Raw genomic sequence first — 11,287 nt, 5'->3', positions numbered from 1 at the left:
ATTTGTTATTTATTTAATTTAGTTAAAAAAAAAACTTTAGCCAGTTGATTGTTTCATTGTTATAATTTATCATAAATTTGGTTAGGATATGTATCACATGACCTTTCTGTTTCTCATTTATTCATTATTTATTCATTATATAAAATAACTTGTCTTGTAGAGCAAAACCTAATAAACGCAATTGGTATACAATACAAGTACTAATTTATGACAATAAATTCTAAAATAAAAAACTTCTGGCTGCAGGGTCGCACACATTTTGTTAGTAAGTTTCCGTGAACTCTTCATTATAACTACTGGAAGTGGCTCCAGGCGCAAGCGGTACCACTGAATTGAAATAAGCCCCACTGAGAAACGAAAACTGGATCCAAGTTTTAATGGCATATTCAACACAAGAGTTCCTTCCCAATCTAAACTTTGATGGTCGTAAAAATAAACTTTTGAAAAAGAGAACTCTATACAAGATCATGTCTGAACGTAATTACAATATGAGTATATCTCGTTACCTTTACTGATAGTTTTCTACATAAAAGTTACGGTTTAGTTATATCTATGGAAATGTGCTATTTATAAAATAAGGTTTTTTTATTTGTACATTATAACATCTCTCGAATTTTAATACCCAGATTTCCGTCAACGTGTGATGATGTTCTTAGTTAATTACACAACTAAACAAAACTGTGGCAATCTATCTTGAGATCTGTTCATTTTTTGTTTATTCGCACCATTTGTTAGTACAATAAAGTTTAAATCGTATGCCTGTAACCTTACGATTTCCGATTGCTTAAAAAAACATTAACGAAACATTTAATTAATGAACACAGGTATTTTGAAAATTGGCAATAGCACAATTGTTTCATTACATTATATAAGATTCATAATTTCCATTGAGGCTGCACATAAATTCATAACAATGAAGTTGAAAAGATGTTTTAAGTACAACGTAAAATACTATTTGTGAAAGTTGGGTGATTTGTGAAGTTTCCCTTGTTTAGGAACAGTCCACTGGCAAACATAGATATGAATATATTACACCCCATCTTTAAGAGTCATCAGCAGTTGAAGTCCGCATCATACGGAATCTTATAACGGATTATATTTCATAGTTTTGTGTATTATTTGAAGAATATTTGCTTCGCCCTAAATTTACTGAAAATAAATACTCATAAATGCAAAAATATGAAAAAAATCATCATATATTCCTTAAAAATAACTATTGGGCTTTCTTAATTTTTACAGTTGTGAGCAAGCTTTTTCTTACAAGAATGCTTCACATTTTGGACAAATACAATCTCTCAAGTGAAAAATTTGGATTCAGAAAGGGGACCTCGACAATAGACGCAGCCGTAAGTCTGACTATATGATTGGAGAGGGGATTGCATGTCTTAACCACACAATGAGTATATCTATAGACGTCTAAAGCATCGACTGCGTTGACCACGGTACACTGCTCGAAAAACTTGAGTCCCACAGCATTCGAAGCGGGCCTCTTAAATGGCTTAGCTCGTTCCTAAGTTACAGATCCCAAGTTGTTCTGATATCAAATAAATCGTTAAAACAGATAGAACTTACCTATGGAGTCCATCAGGGGTTCATAGTCTTCAATGACTTTTGGCAAATTCAATTGTTTGAGATGCACCATAATAGAACGCAATCTTGCCTATGTAAAAATAAAGTTTCATACTGTATATTGAAGTCAACCAATGAAGTCTTACTCGAGATATCTTGCCACACAATGCATTCCAGATCATTTTAGTTCATATTAGTGTTCAAATAATAAAACTTCCACTAAGCTAAAAAGGGAACTAGAACGTAGTGTGCTCTGGAATTAAAATCTTGTCTCCAAATTTTTAACATGGACCTCCCACTTTTTTCTTTTACCTTATGAAAACATGACATTATTGAAAACTCAAATAAGTGAATACGGCTTTTTATAATTATATGTATCCTGCTTTTTCTCATTACCATTATGGTTACACATAATACTAATGTAAAACTATTTGCTTGAACTTAGCCAAATAAAATTTATGTCACACCATCATCGAACGAAGTGTGTACATAAGTGGAAATATACATTATTTTAATGCAAAATTTCAAGTCCATAGATTAGTTTGTGTTCAAGATAACGTGTGCTCAGACAGACAGACATACGGACAGAAGTTTTTTAGTCTCACGAATGATAGACTTCGCTAAAGCTCAGCCACAAATTTCCAATTTCCTATCAACAGCAGTACCATTATAATTCGTAGTCACTGTCTAGATTAGTCGAAAGATGCTTTGATGGGTTATAATAACTGACTGTACTTATCGTAATTTATGACCAAGTTTTCTTATATAACTCTTTACTTGAGAAACAATTTTATATTCAATTAAAACCAAACTGCTGTATACATACGATAGAATGACTACTAAAACTAAAAATTATTAATAAATATGATTATGAATTGAATTATGTAATGGCATTACGAGCACTGATACATAACCTAAAAAGCGTATATATAAAGACTCGATAAGAATATGCATACACGTTGATTTTCGTAACAGGAATACCAAACCAACTCAAAACATCCTCTGCTGTCTGTAAACGTTACTACATTTCGAAACCCTTCCAAAGATAACGTGGAAAATGGCTAAAACGGTCAAAAACCCCGTCCGTTTTATAAATTTCAAAAATTATTCAGGTCAACTCTCAGGAATCCAAACGAGTGGCCGAGCAAAGCATTAATCTCTGTAGCTGTTTTTTGACGTCACTTTAGATAAATGGCGGGAATGCTTTGTTGTGTCAGCCAGAGTTTTTATTCATAATCACAGAGACTTTATTTTTTAGAATTACAGTTATATGTGGTTTACTTTTAGTCATCCTAAGTGTGTTCTGTAATAAATAAACTTCTTATATTTATAAATAAATGTTATAAAAATTTCTGGAAGGTCAATGAGTAAAAGTAAGCTTTAATAGATCTAATATATAATACATAAAGGTATCATAATATCCTAGCTATCACTAGGAAAGATTTCATAAACTCTACGTATTTCAAACATATTTTTTTGGCTGAGCGTTAGGAAAGCCTATCACTTGATGAAAGGCTGAACAAGGTTCATTCTCACCTGTTTATTTATCTTTCTGCCTTTCCTTATATCTCGAATACGATCTGACGTGTAGTCTTGAGATTTTGTATAAGCTTAATTATTATAAGAAATACTGAATTTGATGATAATGTTTGTCACTCAATTAGATTTGGCTAAGCGGTAACTAATACTTTTACATTGATACCTACGGTAACCATAATCACAACGAGAAAACTGCGTAGTAAATATATTTTTAAACAAACTCAGTACAATTTGTGTGACATTTTAACATTTTGCATAGTAACATGTGAAGCTTAAATTTAGAATTAAATGAGCTAAAAAGTGAATATTTCACATGCAATCTCATCAAAGATACTCATACGTCGTTAGCTTACAACCTTATATTATATTATAAATCGCAAATCACAATTACACCATAAATTCTTTTTTATTTAAATTAAAATTTAATAAAACAATTACACTTTTTGAAATTTAAAAACACGTTTAAATATGGCAAAATAATTAGAATCAGAAAAGTTTTAAGAATTTCTCCAGTCAAATACAGTAAATTTCAGCTTTTTTAAGGTATATTTACTTTTATAAAAATGTAAGCCTATTTGGATTGCATTATAAGGTAACACATTCCAGGCATATAAGATTTATTGCTGTAGTATATTACGTTTTTGATATTTCACTAAGTTACGTGGAGTACAGAACCCAATCGTGAAGGTGTTGTAATATTACATCAAGGTAGATAATAATCCCTCGGGCGAAGCAATGAGCTGTAGGTTATTTGTCAGGAGTGGCGTAAAAGTGAAATATTGCAGCAGGATTCTCTTTGATATAACAGATTGAGTGAACAATCTTTTTTGTATCCCTGAAATTGAATATTATATTTTACAATGTCTGATACATTGATAGTCAGTTTTTCTGTATATATTTATGAATATGGATTTACGAATATGACGAGGTTCTGAATAGTTTCTTTGAGTCTCATTCTATTGTAACTTTAAAATATTATATCTAAATATCCTAAATATACTTTATATCACAATCTATCTATTTTTTACAATTTAATGAGTATTACTATACATATTTCAAAGGAATTATCACCTAATGTAAGCATTTCTGACTGTATCAGACGATTAGTCAGAAGTTAACAGTCAGTTTTAGTTGTATAGGCACACAACCTGCTTACCTGAAATCAAGATAAATATCCTGTAAGAAAGAAGCAGACGATAGATTTATTTGAGGTCGAAGTATGAGGGTATCAAAAGGTTTAAAAATATGAAATCATAATTTTTATTATACGCATTTTATTTATCTTGATGCTCTTAATATCAAACAGTAGATAAGTAAATACATGTCAAATTAGCGCCAGCTAACCGTATACAGATCCTTAAAATGGTGACTCTAGATCTCTTCATCTAGTTCTATAAATAAAAGATCATATGGGAATAAATTGAAAATTGGCTATCTACACCTAAACTAAAATCTATCAATTTTGTGTGAGCTGCAACAGCTGGGCCAGATTGTATTTTATTATCTGAAACTAAAAGGCCACGCACAATCTGCTCACTAGCAGATGTATTTGGAATAAGGTTCGAAAAAAAGAGCAGAGAGCCAATTTTCAATGAGAGCAGGCAACCTGTTTTATCTTGAAATCAGCAGGGGAATTATTTGTAAGAAATATGTCAGTTGTAAGCTACACTACTATTGTAAAAGTATCGCAGACATTTTTTCTCAGATCATATTTTTCAAAGATTTATGCACTTATAACCGGCCGTCAAACAAATAAATAATAGTAATATAAATGTCAGACAACTACAGTCAAAGAGACTAAACATTATTACTTTAACGATTTTTTGTATTTAGCTAGCGATAATATTAAGCATAATAGGTTAAATTAGTAGACGCCATTTATTATGATTGAGGAATTGCAGGCAAAGCTGCATTTATTTGATTGTTAATTTATAAACATTTTTCAAATATTATTTCATCCAGTTGCTACATTTATGTGTTTATATCCAGTGAAAGGTTTTCAAAGGACAGAACTATTATAGAAAATACATATTCAAATAGTTTTTATTAATATTTTTATCAAATGAAGATTCGTTTTAAGATTTCTGAAATAATTTCAATTTATTTATTTTTGCATGTATTAATGCATAATGATATTATGTTAACCTAAGGCTTTGAAAATAGTTTCGTTCAGATTAACGATTTAAAGTTATTATTTAATGATCGGTTATGAATTTAGCTTCACATTTCAACTCTAGCAATCACTTAAAATGTCCTTAGACATCTAAAGTGATGATTTTAGACAGCATGTTCTAATTTGTGATTATTAACTTCTTGATGGCTTTTGTGTGCTATATTAGTTGGTACAGAACCTAAAAGGTTGTATGTTTATATTTTACGGGGTTTTAAATTTATCGCAAAAAGAAACCTATCGTCAGCTGCGATAATTTTTGGTGGACTTCAAAATGGGAGTGTAATAAAATGTTTAACAATATAAAACTATAACTTTTCTAACTTTACTAATTTTCTAGCTTGCTAGACATTCGATCACCAGATTCATAGATATTAGTTATTTTACACAAATATATAAAATACGCCACTTTAGAGGTCGGTATATCGTTAGCTGACCCCAACACAACTATTTTGATTTTATGTTTTAATTTTAAGTTACTTTATAAAGAAATGTATTATATTACTTTATACTTTCATTGATTTATTCCAGGAAAAAGGTTTTTATTTAGTATCCTTCAGAGTGAGAGGTATTTTATTAGTTATTCTACATTATTTATTTTAAAAACTTTGGTGAAATATTCAATATATATAAACTCTAATAGTTGGCAAAACTATTGTGATATACACTTTATATTTTTTTATTTTATTTTATACTTAACGACCTTTTAAGTTAAGAATATAAATAAAGTTAGTACTTTTCATCAAAACTAAATAATTTACTAGCGTTAAATTTAGAACAAGACGACTAAATGAAATATAAATTCGATAAAATCATAATCACAAATATCTAGTAATTAATATTTAGCATTATAGATTTATCCATAGCCCAAATTTCGCAAAAATCTCAATTTACAATGTCTTAGTAGTAAGTAAGTGTACTTTTCATTGTTTAATGAATGTTTAGTTTATTTTAGACAAAGATAAGAAGGAATGGAGTCTGGCTTGGATCTAAAAAATAAGGGCGATTTGTCAGAAGGCAATGCCAAAATGATAAATGGTTGTCTCTGTAGAGGCAGAGATTAATGTACTTTATTTTGACAAGTTATCGGTCTAGCTTGTAAGTAAGTTTTGTAATTAACCTATAGAATTCCTATGAAGATAGTCATTATTATTAACCACTTTAGGTGCTTAAATGAATTAAAATGTATTATTATAAGCAATAGAATCAAATTAATAATCTGCTAGTTATGAAAAAGCTTTTAATTTACCAATTACCTGAGTAGCTGTATGGAAATTGGTTAATTATTTAATATTGTCATTGATACCCAATATCTTGATAACGTCTATAACTTGCGTAAACTTTTATTTTTTATAAAATTTTAAACTCGTAATATAGAATAAACTTTTTCGAATGCAAATATATACAGAAACTGTACTCTTACCAACAAAAACATACGTATAACAAAACCAATTACAAATTCTTCTTCAGAATAAAATAATTGTGTTTTACTAAAATTAAAAAATGAACTCCCAGCAGTAAATTTACTACGTAATGGATTTTAATTATTTTTTTTCTGAAATTTAAATTATTTTGAATGATTTGTTCGTTAATTTTGTTTTTTTTTAGTCGGTATATTACTTTTATCAAACAAATTACGTTAATGTTTTTCGCGTTATAAAAAGGCAACAACGAATTATCCTTTGAATGTGTGTATATATGGAGCATACTAAGAAGATATTTTAAGTGAGAGTACCATTACAGGAAATAAATAACTAGTTAATTGTACATTGTTGAGTATCGTATCCCCAGTTCCTGGCGGAATTGCGGGAAACGTGACAGAATAATCTCGTTTGTTGCATATTCTATCTTATCAACTTAAGAGGGTCAGACGGCGTAGTGCAGTCAAGTCTATCAAACGTTCAGATAAAACTTTACTGTAACGTGGCCTCCACTTGTTTCCTTATGTGACCACTTTATAACTACTTTCACTTACATTTTATGATTTTAATTTTAGTACTTAGATATCTCTGTCTAGGCTCAATAAAATAACTGAAATATACAAATCCATTTCGCACGCCATATCTGGGGGAAAGCAATAAATAAACATTTCTAAAAACCAATGCGCAGTATTCTATTACAAAATATTTAAATACTAAGTATTTCCATAAACAAATTTCAAAAGGAGTTTTGTAAGAGATTCATTATTATTATTTTGTATTGTTACAGGAAAATGTTAATATCATTGTTATAAAATTGGTTTACCATTAAACACAATAATTTATTTATTTTTAGTCTATAAAAAATTATCATATAACAGAGGCTACATCGTTGCTGTATTGTAAATGACCGAAATACACAGTGCAATAGAGCTATAATTTAAATACAATTAATATTAGCAATTTTGAGTAGATTTCAGATATTTGTACACAAAAAAGGTTTAGGAAGAGTATATGGGTATAGTAAATAAATATACACTAAATTGTTTAAGTAAATGAATATATAAACTGGAAATAATATTTTATTCATAAAGAATAATAAGTATTTGTGTCATAAAGAATGTATACCTCTGGAAATTTAGCTTGATAACTGCTAACAACTAATTAATTTTAACGTTTTATATGCGTTTAATTAATTTTAACGTAAATTTTACGAAAGTTGTTTGACAGCAAAATACGAATATTAGTCAGCAGAGGTGGAGGTTCTAGCAAAAATCATGAACGTGTTTATTGATCGTATTTTTAGTAATGAAAAATTATATTTTACAATATTTTGGATTTTACAGAAACTCCCGTGATACGTGGAATCATTGAATTATATATACCACTAGCAAGCACTACTAATGATAAGGGGCTTTGAGATGTGTAAATAATGGTGAATCAGCAACATTAGACTCGCACTTGACGTCCTCTAGAGGGCAGTGTGGGTGACTGTGACGTCAGAAATAGAACTCGGAAATTAGGTGCTGCTTTTTATATCATTCTCTCTTATCTAACTTCCAAATTTTACTTATTGCACCCCGCACGTTCTAAATTTGCATTTATTAGTTATAATTTGTATGTTGTTCCTTCTAACTAATCATTATTTAGAAAATATTTTATTAATTAAATGAGAATGAATCAAAGGTGTTTTAAAAATACTTATGACATAGTATGCAAGAGATCTCGTTTAAATAATAAAACTCATATGAAATAAAAATACAAATGAGTATTAAAATTCTTGTTTCTTTGTATTAAATTAAATCTTTCCAATATAATATCTAACATTTCTTTTTAATTAAACTGGTATCTATGCATTGAACATTGTAGTTAAAAATTATGTCTTCTCAATTTACTTAGTTAAGTCTCAAAGTATGAAAATAGTTGGTGAAATTGTACAACAGGTACTCATGTGCCAAGGTACTGGACTAATTGGTTTGGCTGGGAATTTTTAATCAGGGTGTGGGTTTTAAGAAGCTTAAAAAAATAAAAGAAACAAAAAACCTTGTTGAATGAGTGATTCCAATATTGGTTGGGAAACGCAAGCTGGGCCTTTGGTTGTTTTATCCTAAAAGACTTTTCATGTCACAAAAATCACAATAAAACGTGCAGACAATTCTCTTCTGTTTTAATTTACTAAAGAAGGATACCATTTTTATCACACAGTTTCACGTACCAGGTGTTTGGCATTTGGTTTATAGCATAGATATTACTGTTTCAGTAATATTTACGGGTAATTTTATAAAAAGGTTTTGTAAATTGTTTTGGAAAATTAAACACTTAGGTTTTTAGAAACTATTTAAATTAATGAATAATTTAAATGTGTTGATAATACGAATATGCAGCTTTTGAAGGAGAAATAAAATTATGATTTGTCTTAATATGCCTATATTCAATATAATTATAATTGGCAAGTATGGTTTTAGATAACGGTACTTTAGTAGATGATGTTTATACAATATACATAATATATACTATCTATTTATGGAATAAACATTCGAATCTTAAGACTTGCAGGCAGCTTTGAAGGCTTTAGGTTTCAGTTCACTAAAATATTCTCTTTTTGTAATATTTTACTTTGTCTTAAGTGTATGCCACAGTAATTTATGTTACAAGTATTTAATGACCATTCATCGGACACTATGCAGCAGCTCTTAGGACCAAGGGACTAGAGACTTAAAACTTGGTACATAGGTTCCTTGTGGTCCAAAGAAATTTCTATCGATTTTTTGCTCACTGGATGAAAGAACGTTTCGCCCGTATTCATCCAAATGCCCGACGGCCTGTCCATTTGTCTGCATATTTCCTATTGATAGAAAAGTCTTAGGTATTTAAAGACTTGTTGATTTGGTTTTTCTTAGTCTAAGGAAAAACCATATTGGTTTTAACGACAAACTACAAAGGGAATATCATTTGAATGTGTTTGCTCTATCTCTTTCGTTATTGTATCGGTTAATTTCTTTAATATCTCATTATTTAAATAAAATTATACTACGCTACAACAACAACATATCAAGCAAATATTATATTTTTGTAAAATAACATGTTTCCGTCATTTTTAAAATATCACTAATCACCCATTTCCAAAAACAAACTTAAATAAAAATAATTTTGAGTTCACTGTAATTTAGAAACTTAAATCAAGTAAACCATTTTTTAACGTAATAATACATTATTACTATGTATTTTGTTCTGTCAAAATTATAATGGTACAGAAAGCGATTTTGTTATATGTTAATTATGTTCATTGTTTATACTATTAACTTCAAAATGTATTTAGTACTCACATGAAGTGTGAAATCAAATATGTAAGAAAGCAAATTTTCGTTGCTCAATGATTATTAAAATAATATAAATCAACAAATAAATGTAGTAATAGAGGTAAGCCGTAACTAATCACCTTTTAATGTATAAAACTGTTTTTATGAAAGCCTGATCTGCACAATACATAAATATTGTACCCAATAAGTCTTTACATACCTGAGATGTTTAATGCAGTGTAAGTAGAAGGGGGATGTGTCACAGTAAATACATGGGAACTTACGCCCTGATGCATGGCCACCATTATGGCCCCTAGAAATGTAGCCCTTAGTGAAAGCATTCACTTTCCACCGTAGAGAAGTGTTTAGGATCAATCTTGTCACAGGGTCCTCAATCAAGAGTGGGTTATAATAGGTAACAATAAATTGAGAGGGATTCATTTTCCGTCGCATACATTTACAGTAACCAAGTATTAAACAACATACACATTAAATGAGTTGTTTATTTTGATTGTTTATATCGAGTGGTAGAAGTAAACATATAATAAAGTTTTAACAGTACTTTATCTGTATTTGTATCTAAATTTTTTTATTATTGAGTTTAAAGAAATGATTCCTTTTCTCAATAATATAAGTATGAGTTTCTACGTTTGTGTTGTTTTTGGATATATAACTATGTTGTTAGTACATAGTTAATGTACAAAGTTATAATGTTATCAAGGAATATGTAATAAAGTATGATAACATACAGGCGGTGATGAAAAATAAATGTACGTTAAATGTATTCTATTATATGAAGTGTGATATGTTTCATGTTATTATTAGAGCACATTTTCTAAAAGAACTTTTTCAGGGTAAATCCCGTGTTAGTTTTAAACAGATGAAGATAGAAAATTTATGATAAGCATTGATGAGTATCATAGTTAAAGAATATAGTGAAATAAAAAAATTTCATTCATAGTTAAATTATAAAACACCATGTGAAAATATTAGAAAAAAATATATATATATATATATATATAGAAAGAGAGAGAGAGAGAGAGAGAGAGAGAGAGAGAGAGAGAGAGTTACTAGCAAATAAATATATTCGGCTAAATATTATTGAAGAATCTAGAGATTTGTAAAGAAAGGGGAACAGAAACCAAGTCTGCGACAGCTGGTGGTTTTCTTCTACAGCTAATAAAAAACTTTTTATTGCATATTACATTCAATATCAGTGACTGTCGGTTTTAAAGCTCTTATTTCCTCTGAAATATTTGTATTCTGCTTTCTATTATATTTCAAAGCTGACA

Source organism: Homalodisca vitripennis, chromosome 7 (assembly GCF_021130785.1).
Source record: "Homalodisca vitripennis isolate AUS2020 chromosome 7, UT_GWSS_2.1, whole genome shotgun sequence".
Lineage (NCBI taxonomy): Eukaryota > Metazoa > Arthropoda > Insecta > Hemiptera > Cicadellidae > Homalodisca > Homalodisca vitripennis.
The sequence above is the reverse complement of the archived record's forward strand: the minus strand, read 5'-3'. Positions refer to the sequence as shown.